This window comes from Arachis hypogaea, chromosome 12 (genome assembly GCF_003086295.3).
Source record: "Arachis hypogaea cultivar Tifrunner chromosome 12, arahy.Tifrunner.gnm2.J5K5, whole genome shotgun sequence".
NCBI classification, from domain to species: domain Eukaryota; kingdom Viridiplantae; phylum Streptophyta; class Magnoliopsida; order Fabales; family Fabaceae; genus Arachis; species Arachis hypogaea.
The window spans coordinates 25,400,506-25,423,743 of NC_092047.1; the positions used below are offsets into that span (position 1 = coordinate 25,400,506).

At 41.3% G+C, this 23,238-nt stretch overlaps 1 non-coding gene across 1 annotated transcript; it reads right to left on the reverse strand.

The window, feature by feature from the left end:
• Positions 1-6,036: 6,036 nt before the first annotated feature.
• Positions 6,037-6,144, reverse strand: LOC112732114 (small nucleolar RNA R71). The gene has a single exon (XR_003167851.1). It is a non-coding gene; the product is annotated as a small nucleolar RNA R71 (small nucleolar RNA).
• Positions 6,145-23,238: the final 17,094 nt, after the last annotated feature.

Sequence of the window (23,238 nt, forward strand, 5' to 3'; positions counted from 1 at the left end):
TATCTTGGCGCCCTCTGAATTTCTTGGTACAAACCAACTCCTTCTATGTAATAGATCAGGTAGTAGTATCTCTCATGTTGGACACTCATATTTGGTGAATTTAGATTCAAAGAAACACTTTCTTTTGAACCAACTTTTACTTATTCCTGAAATTACACAAAATTTAGTGAGTGTACATAAGTTTGCCACTGATAATACATGTTTTTTTTTAGTTTCACCCTAATGTTTGCTATGTGAAATCTCAAGACACCTAGGAGATTCTTCTACAAGGAGCTCCATATAATGGGGTGTACAAGTTTGATAACATTGCTGTCACAAAATCTGCACTTAAGAATAGACATATATCTCCATCAAATTCTATCTCTTGTATTTCTGTACCTGTTGCTTATGCTTCTCAATTAGACACTTACAATTTATGGCACAAATGTTTAGGTCATTGTGCATCCAAGGCTGTTGTTTCTGTAATGAACAAGTGTAATCTACCTATTTCCTTTGCTTCAATAAAATCTGGTATTTGTGAACATTGTTGTCATGCACTTGTTGCCTTTTCAATTAGATGAATTCAATTTTCATGCCCCTTTAGAAATGGTTTACAGTGACATTTGGGGCCCTGCACCATATACATCTTATCATGGTTTCATATATTATATTTCTTTTGTGGATGCTTATACTCGGTATACTTGCATTTATTTACTTCATACCAAATCACAAGCTTTTCAGGCCTTCCTTCAGTACAAAGCTGAAATGGAAACTTTCACTGGTTTAAAATTGAAACAACTGCAGACTGATCATGGCAGGAAATATCTCTCTAATGCCTCCACTCAATATTTAGCTCAATAAGTTATATCTCATCGCTTCTCCTGCCCTTATACTCATTAACAAAATGGGAGGGCAGAGGGGAAGCATAGACATGTAACTGAAGTAGGCTTGGCACTTTTAGCCACTACCTCAATCCCTTTAATTCACTGGGATGATGCTTTTATTTCTGTGACATATATTATTAATAGACTCCCTTCTCCTAACACTAATAATCTATCACCATTTGAAGTTTTACATCATCATCCACCTTATTACTCTTTCTTTAAGGTTTTTGGTTGTGCTTTTTTCCCTTGTATGAAACCTTATAATACTCATAAATTGGATTTTAAATCACAATTTTCTGTATTTTTGGGTTATGCTCCTCATCATAAAGGCTACAAATGCCTAACTAGAGAAGGTAATGTTATCATTACAAGACATGTCTTGTTTGATGAAACAGATTTCCTTATGCTGAACTCTTTCCACTTCAGAAGCCCTCCTTATCATCTGGTCAATTTCCTCATACAACCCTCCCTTTACCTTTTATTTCATTTCTTCCATCTTCTTCAAGTATGACAGAATCCTTGTCATCTTCTCCTTCGAATCCTGTCCCTAAGACCACTACTGATTCCACTCAGAACTTAGAACCTACTACTCTTGTTCCGAGGGTTACCTGAAACTGTAGGTCGATCTCGGATGAGATCTTCTGTACTGGTCAGAGATGACGTGTCCGGCTAGCTGGTGGCGGCCGGAGCTGTTGTGTCCGACTTGTTGGCTGACTTCTGATCCTTGGTCACCAGAGGGTGGGGGGTACCTGCAAGAGACTCCGATGCTTAAGTTAGCACGGGTATTAAGTAGGTTTATTGTAGAATCAGAGTATGAGTTATACCTGGGTGCTCCAGTGTATTTATAGTAGTGTGGGCTGACCTTTCAAATAAGATAAGTTAGTTATCTTATCTTATCTTATCTTTGGGTGGGGTCAACTTATCTTCAAGGGAACCGCCTTTATCTCTTTAGGCTTTGGACTGCCTTTGGATTTGGGTCGTGTTCCTCTATTTGGGCCCTTTATTGGGCTTTCCTATCGATTTGGCCGACCTCTTTGAGAAGAGGTCGGATAGCTCGACCCAGGGTGTGAACAGTGCCCCTGCTTGAGCTCGGTCTTTTTTGCTGAGGTCGAGTCCTTGACTTCGGTCCTTCTCTAGCAAAGCCGAACTCAAGCATTTTGTCAATTCCTTTCTTTGTAGAGCCTTTTTGAATGTGGAACATTTTTCTTTAAAAGCGCACGCTTTTATATCGGCACTTTGGGAACGTGCGAGGGTTTAATACCCTCATTAGTTGGCTTCAAATGCCCCGTTTCCCTTGGGTTTTATTTTGAACTTTGCCATCAGAAACGGTTTCTCTTCTTCGTTCCTCTTCGTAACTTCTCCCTTTACTCTCTCATTTTCTATTCTTCCCTAGAGTTTCACAGTTTCTTCCTGCGACACCTGCTCTACTACTGCTTTCTGCGGAAAAGGAGTGATTCTGGATTTCTCCCTCCATTTTCTTCTGGCGAATTTTTCCGTTCGAGGGTGGCTCTGTCGCTTCTTGCTCTTCATCTTTCTTTCGAGGTTTCTGATGAGCGGATAATTTATACGCTTTTTGGCATTGTTTTTAGTATGTTTTTAGTAGGATCTAGTTACTTTTAGGGATGTTTTCATTAGTTTTTATGTTAAATTCACATTTCTGGACTTTACTATGAGTTTGTGTGTTTTTTTGTAATTTCAGGTATTTTCTGGCTGAAATTGAGGGACTTGAGCAAAAATCTGATTCAGAGGTTGAAAAAGGACTGCTGATGCTGTTGGATTCTGACCTCCCTGCACTCAAAGTGGATTTTCTGGAGCTACAGAACTCGAAATGGCGCGCTTCCAATTGCGTTGGAAAGTAGACATCCAGGGCTTTCCAGCAATATATAATAGTCCATACTTTGGCCAAGAATTGACGACGTAAACTGGCGTTCAACGCCAGCCTTCTGCCCAAATCTGGCGTCCAGCGCCAGAAAAGGATCCAAAACCAGAGTTGAACGCCTAAACTGGCACAGAAACTGGCGTTCAACTCCACAAATGGCCTCTGCACGTGCAACACTCAGGCTCAGCCCAAGCACACACCAAGTGGGCCCCGGAAGTGGATTTATGCATCAATTACTTACTCATGTAAACCCTAGTAGCTAGTTTATTATAAATAGGACCTTTTACTAGTGTATTAGGCATCTTTGGACGCCTCGTTCTTAGATCAGAGGGGCTGGCCATCTCGGCCATGCCTGGACCTTCACTTATGTATTTTCATACGGTAGAGTTTCTACACTCCATAGATTAAGGTGTGGAGCTCTGCTGTTCCTCAAAGATTAATGCAAAGTACTACTGTTTTCTATTCAATTCTTCTTATTTCGCTTCTAAGATATCCATTCGCACCCAAGAACGTGATGAAGGTGATGATTATGTGTGATGCTCATCATCCTTCTCCCTTATGAACGCGTGCCTGACAAACACTTCTGTTCTACATGAATTAAGCTAGAATGAATATCTCTTAGATCTCCTAACCAGAATCTTCGTGGCGTACGCTAGAATGATGGCAACATTCAAGAGAATCCGGAAGGTCTAAACCTTGTCTGTGGTATTCTGAGTAGGATTCAATGATTGAATGACTGTGACGAGCTTCAAACTCGCGATTGTTGGGCGTTAGTGACAGACGCAAAAGGAGGGTGAATCCTATTCCAGCATGATCGAGAACCGACAGATGAATAGCCGTGCCATGACAGGGTGCGTGAGCATATGATTCACTGAGAGGAGGGGATGTAGCCACTGACAACGGTGATGCCCTTGCATACAGCCAGCCATGGAAAGGAGTAAGACTGATTGGATGAAGATAGCAGGAAAGCAGAGGTTCAGAGGAACGAAAAGCATCTCCATTCGCTTATCTGAAATCCCTGCCAATAAATCTACATAAGTATCTCTATCCCTTTTATTGTTTATTTTAATCTAATAAAGTATCATGTTTAAATCCGCCTGACTGAGATTTGCAAGGTGACCATAGCTTGCTTCATACCAACAATCTCCGTGGGATTCGACCCTTACTCACGTAAGGTATTACTTGGACGACCCAGTGCACTTGCTGGTTAGTTGTATCGAAGTTGTGACAATTATGAATTAAGATCAGAGCACCAAGCTTTGGAGCCATTACCAGGATTTGTTAGAACCTGGAGATCACAATTTCGTGCATCAAGTTTTTGGCGCCGTTGCCGGGGATTGTTCGAGTTTGGACAACTGACGGTTCATCTTGTTGCTCAGATTAGGTAATTTTCTTTTTGTTTTATTTTCAAAAATTTTTCAAAAAATCTTCTCACCTGTTTTCGAAAAAAAAAATGTTTTCAAAAATATATTTTTCTTCAAAAATTTTAAGAATGAATTCTAGTGTTTCATATAACATGTTTTAGCTTGACTGGCCATGAAGCCATGTCTAATTCCCAGGATTTTGATTGAGGACTATGAATTCATTACTTCCTGTTTCCCAAATGTTTTCAAAAAAAAAAATTATACAAAAATCCAAAAAAAATTAGAAAATCAAAAAAATAAAAAAAAATATTTTTTTGTGTTCTTGTTTGAGTCTTGAGTCATATCATAAGTTTGGTGTCAATTGCATATGCATCTTGCATTTTTCGAAAATTCATGCATTCATAGTGTTCTTCATGATCTTCAAGTTGTTCTTGGTAAGTCTTCTTGTTTGATCTTGATGATTTTTTGTTTTGTGTCTTTTCATGTTTATCATATGCATTTTTGAATTCTTAGTGCCTAGGCATTAAAGAATTCTAAGTTTGGTGTCTTGCATGTTTTCTTTGCATTAAAAAATTTTTCAAAAATATGTTCTTGATGTTCATCATGACATTCATAGTGTTCTTGGTGTTCATCTTGACATTCATAGCATTCTTGCATGCATTCATTGTTTATATCAAATTTTCGAAAATAACATAAACAATTAATGTTTTGATTCAAAAATTTCAAGTTTGTTACTTGCTTGTTAAGAAAGATTCAAACTTTAAGTTCTAGAATCATATCTTGTGATTTCTTATGAATCAAGTCATTAATTGTGATTTTAAAAATCAAATCTTTTTCAAAACTAATTTCTATCATATCTTTTCAAAAATATCTTCTTATCTTATCTTTTTCAAAAATATCTTTTCAAAATATCTTTTCTAACTTCCTAACTTCTTATCTTTTCAAATTTGTTTCAACTAACTAACTAACTTTTTGTTTGTTTCTTAACTTTTTCAAAACTACCTAACTAACTCTCTCTCTCTAATTTTCGAAAATATCTTCCCTCTTTTTCAAAAATTTCTTTTTTATTAACTAATTATCTTTATTTTTTATTTAAAAAAAAATTTTCGAAAAAAATACTAACCTTTTTCAAAAACTATTTTCAAAAATCACTAACTCTTTTTCAAAAAATTGTTTTCGAAAATTCACTTCCCCCTCTCATCTTCTTCTATTTGTTTATTGATATACTAACATCTTTCCTTCAACTCTCCAAAAATCCGAACCCCCTCTCTCTGAGTTCAGATTTTCTTCCCTTCTTTTCTTCTACTAACACAAGGATCCCTATACTGTGGTATAAAGGATCTCTATTATTATTATTATTATTATTATTATTCTGTGCCTTCTTCTTTGTCATATGAGCAGGAGCAAGGATAAGAACATTCTTGTGGAAGCAGATCCAGAACCTGAAAGGACTCTAAAAAAAAAAAATTTAAGAGAAGCTAAATTACAACAATCCAGAAATAACCTTTCAGAAATTTTCGAACAGGCAGAGGAGATGGCAGCCGAAAATAATAATAATGAAAGGAGGATGCTTGGTGACTTTACTGCACCTAATTCCAATTTACATGGAAGAAGCATCTCCATTCCTGCCATTGGAGCAAACAACTTTGAGCTGAAACCTCAGTTAGTTTCTCTGATGCAGCAGAACTGCAAGTTTCATGGACTTCCATCTGAAGATCCTTTTCAGTTCTTAACTGAATTCTTGCAGATATGTGATACTGTTAAGACTAATGGAGTAGATCCTGAAGTCTACAGGCTCATGCTTTTCCCTTTTGCTGTAAGAGACAGAGCTAGATTATGGTTGGATTCTCAACCCAAAGACAGCCTGAACTCTTGGGATAAGCTGGTCACGGCTTTCTTAGCCAAGTACTTTCCTCCTCAAAAGCTGAGCAAGCTTAGAGCTGATGTTCAAACCTTCAAACAGAAAGAAGGTGAATCCCTCTATGAAGCTTGGGAAAGATACAAACAGTTAACCAAAAAGTGTCCTTCTGACATGCTTTCAGAATGGACCATCCTGGATATATTCTATGATGGTTTATCTGAGCTATCAAAGATGTCACTGGACACTTCTGCAGGTGGATCCATTCACCTAAAGAAAACGCCTGCAGAAGCTCAAGAACTCATTGACATGGTTGCTAATAACCAGTTCATGTACACTTCTGAAAGGAGTCCTGTGAGTAATGGGACGCCTATGAAGAAGGGAGTTCTTGAGGTTGATACTCTGAATGCCATATTGGCTCAGAATAAAATATTAACTCAGCAAGTCAATATGATCTCTCAGAGTCTGCATGGAATGCAAGCTGCATCCAACAGTACTCAAGAGGCATCTTCTGAAGAAGAAGCCTATGATCTTGAGAACCCTGCAATAGCAGAGGTAAATTACTTAGGTGAACCTTATGGAAACACCTATAACTCAACATGGAGAAATCATCCAAATTTCTGATGGAAGGATCAAAAGCCCCAACAAGGCTTTAATAATGGTGGAAGAAACAGGTTTAGCAATAGCAAGCCTTTCCCATCATCAACTCAGCAACAGACAGAGAACTCTGAACAAAATGCTTCTAATTTAGCAAATCTAGTCTCTGATCTATCTAAGGCCACTGTAAGTTTCATGAATGAAACAAGGTCTTCCATTAGAAATCTGGAAGCACAAGTGGGCCAGCTGAGTAAAAGGATCACTGAAATCCCTCCTAGTACTCTCCCAAGCAATACAGAAGAGAATCCAAAAGGAGAGTGCAAGGCCATTGACATAAGCGCCATGGCCGAACCTGTGAGGAGAGGAGAGGACGTGAATCCCAAGGAGGAAGACCTCCTGGGACGTCCAGTGATCAATAAGGAGCTTCCCTCTGAGGAACCAAAGGACTCTGAGGCTCATCTAGAGACCATAGAGATTCCATTGAACCTCCTTATGCCCTTCATGAGCTCTGATGAGTATTCCTCTTCTGAAGAGAATGAGGATGTTACTGAAGAGCAAACTGCCAAGTTTCTTGGTGCAATCATGAAGCTGAATGCCAAATTATTTGGCATTGATGCTTGGGAAGTTGAACCTCCCTTGTTCATCAATGAACTAAGTGATCTGGATCAACTGACATTGCCTCAGAAGAGACAGGATCCTGGAAAGTTCATAATACCTTGTACCATAGGCACCATGATCTTTAAGGCTCTGTGTGACCTTGGTTCAGGAATAAACCTCATGCCCCTCTCTGTAATAGAGAAACTGGGAATCTATGGGGTGCAAGCTGCTAAAATCTCACTAGAGATGGCAGACAGCTCAAGAAAACAGGCTTATGGACAAGTAGAAGATGTATTAGTAAAGGTTGAGGGCCTTTACATACCTACTGATTTCATAGTCCTGGATACTGGAAAGGAAGAGGATGAATCCATCATCCTAGGAAGACCTTTCCTGGCCACAGCAAGAGCTGTGATTGATATTGACAGAGGTGAAATATTCCTTCAATGGAATGAGAACTCCCTTGTGTTTAAAACTCAAGGATCTCCCTCTGCAACCATGGAGAGGAAGCAGAAAAAGCTTCTCTCCAAGCAGAGTCAACCAGAGCCCCCACAGTCAAACTCTAAGTTTGGTGTTGGGAGGCCACAACCAAACTCTAAGTTTGGTGTTGAACTCCCATATCCAAACTCTAAGTTTGGTGTTGGAGAGTCTCAACAAAGCTCTGCACATCTGTGAGGCTCCATGAGAGCCCACTGTCAAGCTATTGACATTAAAGAAGCGCTTGTTGGGAGGCAACCCAATGTTTATCTAATTCTTATTTTTATTGTTTTTCATGTTTTCTTAGGTTCATGATCATTTGGAGTCACAAAATAAACAAAAAAATTCAAAAACGGAATCAAAAACAGCAGAAGAAAAATCACACCCTGGAGGAGCATCTGTCTGGCGTTCAAACGCCAGAACAGAGCATAGTTCTGGCGCTGAACGCCCAGAATGGGAGCATCCTGGCGCTGAACGCCCAGAACAAGCATGGTTCTGGCGTTCAACGCCAGAAATGGCAGCAAATGGGCGTTGAACGCCCAAAATGGGCACCAACCTGGCGCTGAACGCCCAGAGTTGTGTGCAAGGGCATTTTGCATGCCTAAATTGGTGCAGGGATGTAAATGCCTTGACACCTCAAGATCTCTGGACCTCACAGGATCACCTCAGGATCTATGGACCCCACAGGATCCCCACCTACCTCCACTCACTCTCTTCTCTCTTCTCAATCATCCTCTATTCCCAATAAACACTCTTCCCTATTAACTCTTTACCACTCACATCCAAACACCCACTTTCCTTCAAAATTCAACATCTCTTTCCCACCCAATCCCACCCATATGGCCGAATACACATCTCCCTCCATCTCCTCCATATCTTCTTCTTATTCTTCTATTCTTTCTTCTTTTGCTCGAGGGCGAGCAACATTCTAAGTTTGGTGTGGTAAAAAGCATAGCTTTTTTGTTTTTTCCATAACCATTGATGGCACCTAAGGCTAGAGAAGCCTCTAGAAAGAGGAAAGGGAAGACAAAAGCTTCCATCAAGGGTCTATAGCTCAGTGGTAGAACATGTGACTGCAAATCAAGAGATCCCTGAGATACCTCAGGGGATACATTTTCTTCCACACAATTATTGGAAGCAACTAAGGGTGGAACATCAAGAGCACTCCATCATCCTTCATGAAATCAGAGAAGATCTAAAAGCAATGAAGGAGGAGCAGCAAAGACAAGGAAGAGACATAGAAGAGCTCAAGGACATCACTAAGGTGGACTCATTCCTTGTTCTTACTTTCTCTGTTTTTCATTTTCTATGTTATGTGCTTATCTATGTTTGTGTCTTCATTACATGATCATTAGTAGTTAGTAACTTTGTCTTAAAGACATGAATGTCCTATGAATCCATCACCTCTCTTAAAAGAAAAATGTTTTAATTCAAAAGAACAAGGAGTACATGAGTTTCGAATTTATCCTTGAACTTAGTTTAATTATATTGATGTGGTGACAATGCTTCTTGTTTTCTGAATGTATGCTTGAACAGTGCATATGTCTTTTGAAGTTGTTGTTTAAGAATGTTAAATATGTTGGCTCTTGAAAGAATGATGACTAGGAGACATGTTATTTGATAATCTGAAAAATCATAAAAATGATTCTTGAAGCAAGAAAAAGCAGCAAAGAACAAAGCTTGCAGAAAAAAAAAATAGGCGAAAAAAAAAATAGAAAGAAAAAGAAAAAGCAAGCAGAAAAAGGCAAAAGCTCTTAAAACCAAGAGGCAAGAGCAAAAAGCCAATAACCCTTAAAACCAAAAGGCAAGGGAAATAAAAAGGATCCCAAGGCTTTGAGCATCAGTGGATAGGAGGGCCTAAAGGAATAAAATCCTGGTCTAAGCGGCTAAACCAAGTTGTCCCTAACCATGTGCTTGTGGCGTGTAGGTGTCAAGTGAAAACTTGAGACTGAGCGGTTAAAGTCAAGGTCCAAAGCAAAAAAGAGTGTGCTTAAGAACCCTGGACACCTCTAATTGGGGACTTTAGCAAAGCTGAGTCACAATCTGAAAAGGTTCACCCAATTATGTGTCTGTGGCATTTATGTATCCGGTGGTAATACTGGAAAACAAAGTGCTTAGGGCCACGGCCAAGACTCATAAAATAGCTGTGTTCAAGAATCATCATACTGAACTAGGAGAATCAATAACACTATCTGAACTCTGAGTTCCTATAGATGCCAATCATTCTGAACCTCAATGGATAAAGTGAGATGCCAAAACTATTCAAGAGGCAAAAAGCTATAAGTCCCGCTCATTTGATTGGAGCTATGTTTCATTGATAGTTTGGAATTTATAGTATATTCTATTCTTTTTATCCTATTTTGATTTTCAGTTGCTTGGGGACAAGCAACAATTTAAGTTTGGTGTTGTGATGAGCGGATAATTTATACGCTTTTTGGCATTGTTTTTAGTATGTTTTTAGTAGGATCTAGTTACTTTTAGGGATGTTTTCATTAGTTTTTATGTTAAATTCACATTTCTGGACTTTACTATGAGTTTGTGTGTTTTTCTGTAATTTCAGGTATTTTCTGGCTGAAATTGAGGGACTTGAGCAAAAATCTGATTCAGAGGTTGAAAAAGGGCTGCTGATGCTGTTGGATTCTGACCTCCCTGCACTCAAAGTGGATTTTCTGGAGCTACAGAACTCGAAATGGCGCGCTTCCAATTGCGTTGGAAAGTAGACATCCAGGGCTTTCCAGAAATATATAATAGTCCATACTTTGACCAAGAATTGACAACGTAAACTGGCGTTCAACGCCAGCCTTCTGCCCAAATCTGGCGTCCAGCGCCAGAAAAGGATCCAAAACCAGAGTTGAACGCCCAAACTGGCACAGAAACTGGCGTTCAACTCCACAAATGGCCTCTGCACGTGCAACACTCAGGCTCAGCCCAAGCACACACCAAGTGGGCCCCGAAAGTGGATTTATGCATCAATTACTTACTCATGTAAACCCTAGTAGCTAGTTTATTATAAATAGGACCTTTTACTAGTGTATTAGGCATCTTTGGACGCCTGGTTCTTAGATCAGAGGGGCTGGCCATCTCGGCCATGCCTGGACCTTCACTTATGTATTTTCATACGGTAGAGTTTCTACACTCCATAGATTAAGGTGTGGAGCTCTGCTGTTCCTCAAAGATTAATGCAAAGTACTACTGTTTTCTATTCAATTCTTCTTATTTCGCTTCTAAGATATCCATTCGCACCCAAGAACGTGATGAAGGTGATGATTATGTGTGACGCTCATCATCCTTCTCCCTTATGAATGCGTGCCTGACAAACACTTCTGTTCTACATGAATTAAGCTAGAATAAATATCTCTTAGATCTCCTAACCAGAATCTTCGTGGCGTACGCTAGAATGATGGCGGCATTCAAGAGAATCCGGAAGGTCTAAACCTTGTCTGTGGTATTCTGAGTAGGATTCAATGATTGAATGACTGTGACGAGCTTCAAACTCGCGATTGTTGGGCGTTAGTGACAGACGCAAAAGGAGGGTGAATCCTATTCCAGCATGATCGAGAACCGACAGATGAATAGCCGTGCCGTGACAGGGTGCGTGAGCATATGATTCACTGAGAGGAGGGGATGTAGCCACTGACAACGGTGATGCCCTTGCATACAGCCAGCCATGGAAAGGAGTAAGACTGATTGGATGAAGATAGCAGGAAAGTAGAGGTTCAGAGGAACGAAAAGCATCTCCATTCGCTTATCTGAAATCCCTGCCAATAAATCTACATAAGTATCTCTATCCCTTTTATTGTTTATTTTAATCTAATAAAGTATCATGTTTAAATCCGCCTGACTGAGATTTGCAAGGTGACCATAGCTTGCTTCATACCAACAATCTCCGTGGGATTCGACCCTTACTCACGTAAGGTATTACTTGGACGACCCAGTGCACTTGCTGGTTAGTTGTATCGAAGTTGTGACAATTATGAATTAAGATCAGAGCACCAAGCTTTGGAGCCATTACCAGGATTTGTTAGAACCTGGAGATCACAATTTCGTGCACCAGTTTCCTTCTATTTTCCAGGTTCGATTTTTCCTCCTCTGTCATTTTTTATGTCTGAGTTTGATTTTGCTTGGAGAAAGTTTGGATCTTTCTGCTTTTACTGCGCCTGATTGTTGCGTGTTCTGGAGTTTCTTCGTCTTTTGTATGAATTTTTTCGTCTTTCCTGTTGCTTGATGCTTTTAGGGCTTTTGCATATTATCACTGTTTTTGCTTGTGCTTTCGATGATGGTTTTTGTTTGATTCTGGAGAAAAGGCTGTGTCTTTGACGATTCTCTGCTTGGCATGTTTGGTGTTGTCGAAGCTTTTTGTAAAAAGATAGTGGCTTTGATGAATTTTTGTACTTTTTGTGTTTTTTTGGGGGATGCTGAGACGTAAGCTGTAGATTTTTCCTGAAACCTTGCTTTGTCACTGCCTCCAAAGGATGCCCCAGGACTTTGGTTTGAGTCATGGGATTTTCCTTTTCTGTTTGTTCGTCTGTATCATATTAGTCGAGTTGCTTTGCCCCTCCTTCGAGATGTTTTTTAGTAATCCAATCTTCTTTTCTTTTTGTAGGATTAGTTGGCCTCATGTCTTCTCGCAATAACGTTGCAGATATGTCTTCCAAAGTTCCTGAGGGGATGTCCGATTGGCTGGACTCCCTTGTCCTAATGTGTGTCTCTGTCGAGGATGCTGAATTTTGTGTAGAGCTAAGGAAACGTCATAGGATTTGTGGTACCAGTGCTCGGGAGAGGGATTATGAGCTTGTAGCTCCTGACTCTGATGAGAGGGCTTGTTTTCCTACTTTCGTCAAGGGGGAGCGTCCCTTCTTCTACGCCTATGAATATTTCTTCAGCCAGTTGGACGTTACTTTTCCTTTTACTGCTTTCGAGACCGACTTGTTGTGGTCATGTAACATTGCTCCATCCCAGCTTCATCCGAATTCCTGGGGTTTTATCAAGATATTTCAACTGCTTTGCCAACAGTTAGGCATAACACCTTCTCAAACTCTTTTCCTCTATCTTTTTGTCTCGGCCAAGCCTGGAGGTTCTTCCAAAAAGAAAGCTTCCTGGGTTTCTTTCAGATCGGCCCAGGGGCATAAAGTTTTTGCCATGTATGATGAGTCTTTTAAAGATTTTAAGAATTATTTCTTCCGAGTCCGCGCTGTTGAAGGGGTCCGCCCCTTTTTTTTTTATGAGAATGACGAGCCTGCTTTTCCTCTAGAGTGGCAAAGGAATGTGAGAGTGCCACGTTATACATGGGAGATGCTTAGTGAGGTTGAGCGGGCTTTTGTAGTTGTTCTTGAAGATTTGTGGGGAGAACCACCCCATCTGGATACAAAAAGATTCTTGAGTGATCCATCTTTGGTTCGAACTGCTTTGGGTACTGTCTGACTTGTTTCTATACTTGTTTCTTAGTTTTTCTTCTCCTATGTTGTAACTCGTCATTATGGTTGATTCTGTATTTTCAGAGATGTCGAAAAAAAATGATTCCATGAAGGCCTACAAGAAGGCGAAGAAGGCTGCTGCTGCTCAAAACATCTCGGCCAAGGCGGCCGGAGAGGGATCTTCTCAAGTTCCAGTGAAGCAGCCCGTGCCGAGTTCTCCTGGGCCAAGGAAGGTGATCCCCACTCCTCGAGTTCGTCTGACTGATCCTCCACAGACTTCTGCCATTGCTTCTGGTGCTCCTCCCAATAAGAAACAGAAAACAATTGAGGCCTTTAACCTTGACGCCCCTGATTTTAATGCAATCGAGTTCGTAGATCAGCAAATCGGTCCCTACGGTACCCTCCCCATGGATGATGTGTCAATCCTTCGCCATCTGGATTTTATGACTCGAAACAGTGTTAAAATGGCATATATGGGGGCTGCCCTGTATCGAACTGCTCAGAATCTTCCTCTCCATGCCACCAAAGAATTTATAGAGGAGGCTAAACAGGAGTTCGACCGGATGAAGGGCCTGAAGGAAGAGCTTGAGGTAAAGTTAGCCAAGTTTGAGAATGATCTGGAGAACGAAAAGGTGAGTTCCCTTGCTTTGGCGGCTTCTGTGCGGTTGGCCGAGGACACGGCATTGAGGCATAAGGACAGTTATGTTACGTCTTATCGGGAGGTGGTGCGCCTGAGGGAGGAGTTGGAGAATGCCCGAGCTGATTACTCCGAGCTCCAAGGTCATCTTGTTGGCAGCGTAACTGCTGCCTATGAGAACCTGAAGGAGCAGGTTCAGATTATTGCTCCCGAGGCCGACTTTACTCTTTTCAGCCTGGATAATGTTGTGAGGGATGGTAAAATTGTCCCTGATGACCAGGATGATGATGATGTTGAACCTCCCCCTGTGTCTTTTGCCAAAGTGTCAACCTCTTCAGTTCCTCCAGTTGTGTCTGATCCGGATTGCCAGATTCTGAACCGGGATGATGGAACCGTGGATGCTGTGCCTATTCAGACTCGTCTTCCTTCTCCTTGTACTGATGCTGCCGAAAAGGCTCCCGATCTTTGCTGATTTCTCTTGGATATTTTGTGTGAATAGCCCGGCTTGTGGGCTTCTGAACTCTTGTTTTGTAGTTTGAATATTTTACTCGACTGTGGATATTCTTTTGGGTTGCTTGTTTAGCAACTTTTATTTTTGAAAAACAACAAGTAGTTTTCAAGCTTTTGGGGCTGACCCTGAAGCTCGTTATAATATTGTACTTTATATCCTGCTCGTTTGCGCTTGTCTTAGCACTTTTTGGAGATGTTGGAGCCTTGCTTCTCAGCCTCTTTGGATCGCTTTGCACCTGTTGCTTGCGGGTTGACTCCTTTGTGATCGTGAATGGGCGGGTCCAACTTGTTTCTCGATTTTCTTGCTCTTGCTTGTATTTCTAGCAATCCATAGCCGATTTCTTTATGTTGGTCCTCGTCTTAGCTAGCTTTGTAGTCCTCTTTCTTGGACCTTTGCTAGGTCTCTTTCAGGGACTACTTTTATAGCATTTTTGTGGGAGGTCGACTTCTTTACGTCATCTTTTTCTAAGTTATTTTTGTAATCCTCTTTCTTGGACCTTTGTCAGGTCTCTTTCAGGGATTACTTTTATAACTTTGTTAATTGCAGGAGATCGACTTCTTTGCGTCGTCTTTTTCCAAGTTATTTTTGTATTCTTCTTTCTTGGACCTTTGTTGGGTCTCTTTCAGGGATTACTTATATAACTCGTTTTTGTAGGAGACCGACTTTGTTAGGTCGATCTCTTCTAAGTTATTTTGTAATCCTCTTTCTTGAAACTTTGTCAGGTCTCTTTCAGGGATTACTTATATAACTTATTTTTGTAGGAGACCAACTTCGTTAGGTCAATCTCTTCTAAGTTATTTTGTAATCCTCTTTCTTGGACCTTTGTCAGGTCTCTTTCAGGGATTACTTATATAACTTATTTTTGTAGGAGACCGACTTCGTTAGGTCGATCTCTTCTAAGTTATAGCAATTCCTCTTTTATAGGGTTGGCCAGACCTCTTTCTAGGGATTTGCTGATAACTTGGGTTGACTTGGTCTGACTTCTCAACGTCGGCCAGTCTTTAAGTTATTATTTAGCAATCCATAAGACCTCGTCGGGTTCTTTTTTCGGATCACTTTCGATAACTTCTTGCATTATTCTGTGTTCATCTTTGCCGATTTGTAGAAGGTGGTTTCTGTCTTTCTTTGGTCGACCTTTAGATGAATCGCGTTTTCATCTTTATTGGTCTTTTATCGTGATCGTGCAGTGAATCTGTTTTTCACTTTCTGCCGATCTGTCGCTTTATAATTGGACGATGAATGCTTCAGATTAATGCGTCTTGAGAATTTGTAGAATATCTAAAATATTTTTTATTCAAAAGAAAGCACAAAAATATACATGTTGGAGTTTTTCATCCTTTTAAGTCGGATAATATCTGGATCTCAACTTGGTGCCTCATTTAAAAACCTTTTCAGGAAAAAGAGTGCATCCTATGATGAGATCTTTTACCTTTTCTAGCTATAGTACCTTCTTAGGTTGCAGGCGTGCCACGATCTGGGAAGCTCTCATCCATCGAGTTCGGACAGTCTGTAGTAGCCCTTCCTAAGTACTTCTATGACTCGGTAGGGTCCTTTCCAGTTTGCTGCCAACTTTCCTTCTCCGGGTCGAGTTGTTCCAATATCATTTCGGATTAGGATGAGATCATTCTCCGCGAAACCTCTTGGCACTACCTTTTGATTATATCTTGAAGCCATTCGGCGCTTTAGCGCTTCTTCCCTGATCTGAGATCTTTCTTGGATTTCCGGAAGTAGGTCGAGTTCTTCTCTTTGAAGTTGAGAGTTGGCTTCTTCATTGTAGTGGACTACTCTAGGCGACCCTTCTTCGACCTCTACTGGGATTATTGCCTCCACTCCGTATGCTAATCAGAACGGTGATTCGTTTGTGGTGGAATATGGCGTAGTTCGATATGCCCATAGGACATGTGGAAGTTCTTCAGCCCAAGCTCCCTTCGCATCTTGCAATCTCTGTTTCAACCCAGCCAATAAGACTTTGTTGGCAGCTTCGGCTTGCCCATTGGCTTGAGGATGTTCGACGGAGGTAAACTGGTGCTTTATGTTCAAGTCGGCTACTAATTTCCTGAAGCCTGCATCTGTGAATTGAGTGCTATTGTCTGTGGTGATGGAGTATGGAACCCCGAACCTTGTGACAATATTCCTATATAGGAATTTCTGGCTTCTTTGAGCAGTGGCATTGGCTAGGGGCTCTGCCTCAATCCACTTTGTGAAATAGTCTACTCCAACTATGAGGAATTTGACTTGTCCTGATCCCTGGGGAAAGGGTCCGAGAAGATCGAGTCCCCATTTCGCAAATGGCCAAGGCGAAGTTACGCTGATGAGCTCTTCTGGCGGGGCGATGTGAAAGTTGGCATGTTTCTGGCATGGGGGACATGTCTTTACAAATTCTGTAGCTTCCTTTTGTAGAGTTGGCCAGTAAAATCCCGCCCGAAGTACCTTTTTGGTGAGAGCTTGTGCTCCGAGATGATTGCCACAAATACCACTGTGTACTTCCTCTAAAACTTCCCTTGTGTTAGAGGTCAGCACACATTTTAACAATGGTATTGAAATCCCTCTTTTGTATAGGGTGTTGTTTATGATGGTGTAGTACTGAGCCTCCCGTTTTAACCTCTTTGCTTCCTTCTCATTTGTGGGGAGTGTTTCTTTTTTGAGGTAATTAATTATGGGGGTCATCCATCCTTGATCCTGACTTGTTATAGCTAGGACTTTTTCTGCTTCCGAGATTGACGGGTTCTGTAGCATTTCCTGGATGAGGCTTCTATTGTTGCCCCATAGTTTGGTGCTGGCTAGCTTTGAGAGTGCATCAGCTCGGGCGTTTTGTTCGCAGGGTATGTGGCAGATCTTATATTCCCTAAGTTGTCCGAGCTGTTCTTTGGTTATATCCAAATACTTTTTCATGGTGGGATCTTTGGCTTGGTAACTCCCTATTATCTGTGAGGTGACTACTTGTGAGTCGCTGAAGATGTTGAGTTTTTGAGCTCCAACCTCCTTAGCCAGCTTCAAACCAGCTAGTAACGCTTCATATTCTGCCTGGTTGTTTGAGGCTGGGAACCCAAATTTGAGGGAAAGCTCAACTTGGGTTCCTTGGTTGCTTTCTATTATTACACCTGTGCCACTTCCAGTCTTATTTAAAGATCCATCCACGTAGAGATTTCATTCTGTGGGGGTTTCCAGGGTATCTGTGAATTCTGCAATGAAGTCGGCCAAGTATTGTGATTTGATGGCTGTCCGAGCTTCATATTGGAGGTCAAACTCGGATAACTCGACTGCCCATTGTAAAATTCTGCATGCTAGATCTATTTTCTGCAGTATCCCTTTTGAATAAGATGTCGGCAGAACTCCCTTGGTCTATTAATGTGCGGTGGAGATTGGCGTTTACCAGTATGATGGTGATGACCATGGGATCGTCGTGTCCTGAGATGATACCGGATGCTTCTTTGGTGAACGTGATTGCAGGGATGTCAGGTGCTTCCTCCTTCCCTTCGACATGATATACTTCTTTGAGGTATCTTTTGCGGGATGATTTGGAGATTCCACCTCCTGCAAATCCTCCGTGTATCATATGGACATGTCTTTCTGGCGTACGAGGTGATCGCTCAGCTCGTCCGACGTCTTCATCTCTTCGTCTTTTTCTTTGTTCATCATCTCGGGTGGCTAGATACCGATTTAGTTTTCCTTCCCTTACTAACTTTTCAATGATGTTTTTTAAGTCGAAGCACTCGTTGGTGGAATGTCCTCGGACCCGATGATATTCACAGTATTCGTTCCGATTTCCTCTTCCTTTTTTTCCTTTGAGTGGTCGAGCTGGGGGTATCTTTTCTGTGTTACAGACTTTTTTGTAAATATCCACAAGGGACACCCGAAGAGGGGTGTAATTATGATACTTTTTGATTTTTTCGCCCGTTCGATCTTCCTTCTTCTTGGATTCTTTATCTTTATCTCGGTAGGTGAAACCGGATTTTGAGGCTTCTCCAAGTCGAGAATTTTCTTCCATGTTGATGTACTTCTCTGCCCACTCTTGTACCTCATCTAGGGATGTGGGATATTTCTTTGATATAGATTGGCTAAAGGGTCCTTCTTATAGGCCGTTGATGAGGCCCATGATGGCGGCCTCTGTTGGTAAGCTTTGTATGTCTAGGCACGTTTTGTTGAATCTTTCCATGTAGTTGCGAAGACTTTCCCGATCTCCTTACTTGATACCTAGTAGACTGGGGGCGTGCTTAGCCTTGTATTTTTGGATGGAGAATCTGGCCAGGAATTTTTTGGCCAGGTCGTCAAAGTTGGAGATGGACTTTGGAGGTAGGTTGTCGAACCATCTAATTGCTATCTTCGTGAGAGTCGTTGGAAAAGCTTTGCAGCGAACGGCGTCTGAGGCGTCGGTGAGGTACATTCTGCTTCTGAAGTTGCTGAGTTGATGGTTGGGATCTGTAGTGCCATCATACAAAGTCATATCCAGAAGTTTTTAGGGATTTTAGTCTTCATGATTTCCCTAGTGAATGGATCCTGATCTTTGCGAGAGTTGTCTTCAGAGGTTGTCCGGGTAGTCTTTGCTTTGAGATCGGCTTCAAGTTGTAGAAGTTTATCTTCTAATTCATGACGTCGCCTTACCTCTCTTTGTAGATCCTTGCCGACTTCTTGCTGGTACTGGCTTTCTTTTTCGAGTTGCTTTAGGCGATCTTGAAGTGCTTCTATTACTCCCGGATGTGATGAGTTTTTGTCTCCGTTAGATTCCGGAGTGTCCTTTGGTGTGGCAACCGTGTTTTTGTGCGGCGTTCTGTCCTCTAAATCTGAGTTGTAGTCGTTATCCTGTTCGTCCGCCATGGTGATGAGATGACTTTCAGGTTCCCCGGCAACGGCGTCAATGTTCCGAGGGTTACCTGAAACTGTAGGTCAATCTCGGATGAGATCTTCTGTATTGGTCGGAGATGACGTATCCGGCTGGCTGGTGGCGGTCGGAGCTGTTGTATCCGACTTGTTGGCTGACTTCTGATCCTTGGTCACCGGAGGGTGGGGGGTACCTGCAAGAACTCCGATGCTTAAGTTAGCAGGGGTATTAAGCATGTTTATTGTAGAATCAGAGTATGAGTTATACCTAGGTGCTCCAATATATTTATAGTAGTGTGGGCTGACCTTTCAGATAAGATAAGTTAGTTATCTTATCTTATCTTATCTTTGGGTGGGGTCAGCTTATCTTCAAGGGAACCACCTTTATCTCTTTAGGCTTTGGACTGCCTTTGGATTTAGGTCGTGTTCCTCTATTTGGGCCCTTTATTGGGCTTTCCTGTCGATTTGGCCGACCTCTTTGAGAAGAGGTCGGGTAGCCTGACCTGAAGAGGTCGGTCGCTTTGTCGCCAATCATCTCAGGTCGGATAGCTCGACCCAGGGTGTGAACAAGAGCCAAAGTGAAACCCTTCAGGATTCCAAAAGTATTTTAATTAAACACACTTTACCCAACTCTTTCGATTCCACTGCCCTCAATCAATCAGTTACATAAAAAAATGTGAAGGATATTGGAACCATGCACGTACATTTAATTCTGTCTCTCTCCTACTCACACCACCATTTACCATTATTAACTATTTAATAAAGCAATTTGAACTGGGGGCTACAAGGTCTAACCCAATTGGCCGAGTTACTCGCTCAATAACTGACTTATGTTTCATTAATAAGCTCAACCTGCTTTATTAAACACATTCCCAGGCTAAACTTGGGGGCTATGATCTGACTGCTACAATCAAGTCATAACTCGGTAAAATGCAGCATAGTTCGGCGTTACGTGTTACAACCGAGCTCAACGGCCTACATCCTAGAATCAAAACGTCCAACTAGACATCATCACTCATTAAACCTTATTATTACTCTTCAATTCAGACAATAAAGCAGAAATATAACCGACCTGTTTCATTCCACTTATAAAAAGGTATGATCTTCTATCTTAAGGGACACATTGAATTCTCAATACTAACTTAAGTTTCAGATTGCCTTTGCAGGTACACTCCCCCCTTGTTTCTTGTTCACACTCTGCACGATTGGACATCTCCCCAGGCGTGAAGCTCGGACATTCTCAAGACTCATAGATCGGCACCAAAGATAACAACTCGGCGCTGACTCCCAGAAGCCGAGCTACCCTCCAGGTATCCACACAGGAATAGGACTAAATTGGATCAACTCAATTGACCTAAACTAACTACCAGACTAGATCGGTTTGGGAGGAAAATTATTTGGTATCAAATCGATCAAAAATCTGAAAACTTGGTCAATACTTGTTTAATAGTAGAATCAGTCCAATTTTTTAGTGGTTAACAAATTTAAATAAATAACAAAAAATCAATTTTAAAAATATATAACATTATTTTATTATACTAGTTCAACTTTAATTAAACTTTGGTTAAACTTTTAAACTTCTAACTCTATCAATTTGATATCCAATTCAGTTTTTAAAACATTGTAAATTACTACGCTCTTATTTATAACCAAGGTTCTAAAAATCAAATCTATCATTAAATTAGTATAACAAAAATTTAAAAGTTCAACCAAGGTTCAATCGCCATTAAACCAATAGAATTAATGTTTAAAGATTTAAAGATTCAAATGAAATTTAATAAAAATTGAATCGAATATAATTAGACATAATTTTTATAGAAAAAGGTATTTTTTATAATTTATTATATTAAATCAATTAATTGCTAAAACATTGTATCAGTTCGATCGGTTAACTGATTTTTTCAATTCTTTAATCGATTCATTACCAATCCGATTTTTATATTTGTATAAAGAGTGTTTAGTATGTGAATAATATTCTTCAAACAAAAATACACAATTTCTATCGCTCGTCTAAATTATTATGACAACCTTCAACTAATATTGTACTGTCAATTTAAATTTATATCTTCAACTTGAAAATAAGAATAAAGAGTGGAAATCACTCTATAAAAATGGAGATAGACATAAAATTTCTTCATTGAAAAAAGAGTTGTCACTAGGGACGAAACTATGTTGTAGCCAAAGGGGGTAAAGCCCCCTGTTCATACCCTGGGTCGAGCTGTCCAAACCGGGATGTTCAGTAGCAAAGCGACCGACCTGTTCAGGTCAAGTGGACCGACCTCTTTACGAAGAACTCGGCCAAATCGACAGGAAAGTCCAGTAAAGGGCCCAAATAGAGGAACACAGCCCAATCTAAAGGCAGCCAAAGCCTAGAAGGATAAAGGCGGTTCCCCAGAAGATAAGATGACCTCACTTAAAGATAAGATAAGATAAGATAACTATCTTATCCCCAGAAAGGTCACTCCACACTACTATAAATACACTGGAGCACCCAGGTATAACTCATACTCTGATTCTACATAAAACCTGCTTAATACCCGTGCTAACTTAAGCATCAGAATCTCTTGCAGGTACCCCCCACCCTCCGGTGGCCAAGGATCAGCAGTGCAGCAAGTCCAACAAGTCAGACACAACAGCTCCGGCCGCCATCAGCCAGCTGGACACACCATCTCCGACCAGCATAGAAGATCTCGTCCGAGATCGACCTACAGTTTCAGGTAACCCTCGGAACATTGGCGCCGTTGCCGGGGAACCTGGAAGTCATCCCAAAACCATGGCGGACGGCCATGACAACGACAACGATTCAAATCTGGAAAACAGAACACCGTACAAGAACGCGGACACTACGCTAAAGGATACCCCGGAATCCAACAGGGACAAAAACTCGCCAAATCCGGGAGCCATGGAAGCACTCCAAGATCGTTTAAAGCAACTTGAGAAAGAAACCCAGCAACAATGGGAGATCGGAAAAGATCTACAGAGAGAGGTACGGCGACGCCGAGAACTAGAAGAAAAACTACAGCAATTAGAGGCCGACCTCAAAACAAAAGCCCCTCGGACCACTCCTGAGGAAAATTCACACAAAGAACAGGACCCATTCACCAGGAAAATCATGAAGACCAAAATTCCAAAAGATTTCAAGCTCCTGGATATGGTTCTGTATGATGGCACTACAGCTCCCAACCACCATCTTAGCAATTTCAGAAGCAGGATGTACCTTACCGATGCCTCAGATGCCGTTCGCTGCAAAGCTTTCCCAACAACTCTCACAAAAACGGCGATCAGATGGTTCAACAACCTACATCTCAAACTTCGACGACCTGGCCAAAAAGTTCCTGGCCAGATTCTCCATCCAGAAAGATAAGGCCAAGCACGCACCCAGCTTACTAGGGATCAAGCAAGGAGATCGGGAGAGCCTCCGCAACTACATGGAAAGATTCAACAAAACATGCATGGACATACAAAGTTTACCAACAGAGGCCGCCATCATGGGGCTTATCAATGGCTTACGAGAAGGATCTTTCAGCCAATCCATATCAAAAAAGTATCCTACCTCCTTAGATGAAGTACAAGAGCGAGCAGAAAAATACATCAACATGGAAGAGAACGCTCGGTTGGGAGAAACCTCAAAATCTGGAGCCTCTTACCGAGACAAAGACAAGGACTCCAAAAGAAAAGAAGATCGACAGGGTGAGAAAATCAAAAAGTACCACAACTACACTCCTCTCAAAGCATCCCTGGTCGATGTGTACAAAGAAGTCTGCCATACAGAAAAAATCCCCCCAGCGCGACCACTCAAAGGCAAAAGGGGGGGAGGAAATTGGATGGAATATTGCGAATACCATCGAATTCGAGGGCACTCTACCAAGGAATGCTTCGACTTGAAAAATATCATAGAAAAATTGATAAGAGAAGGAAAATTAGATCGATTTCTGGCCACCCGGGATGACGACCAAAGAAAAAGACGGAGAGACGAAGATGATGGACGAACTGAACGGTCACCTCGGACACCAGAAAGACACGTCCACATGATACATGGCGGATTCGCAGGAGGTGGGATCTCCAAATCGTCCCGAAAGAGATATCTCAAAGAAGTATACCACGTTGAGGGAAAGAAGGAAGCACCCGACATCCCGGCGATAACATTTACTAAAGAGGACGCATCCGGCATCATCCCGGGACACGACGATCCCATGGTCATCACAATTATACTGGAAAACGCCAAT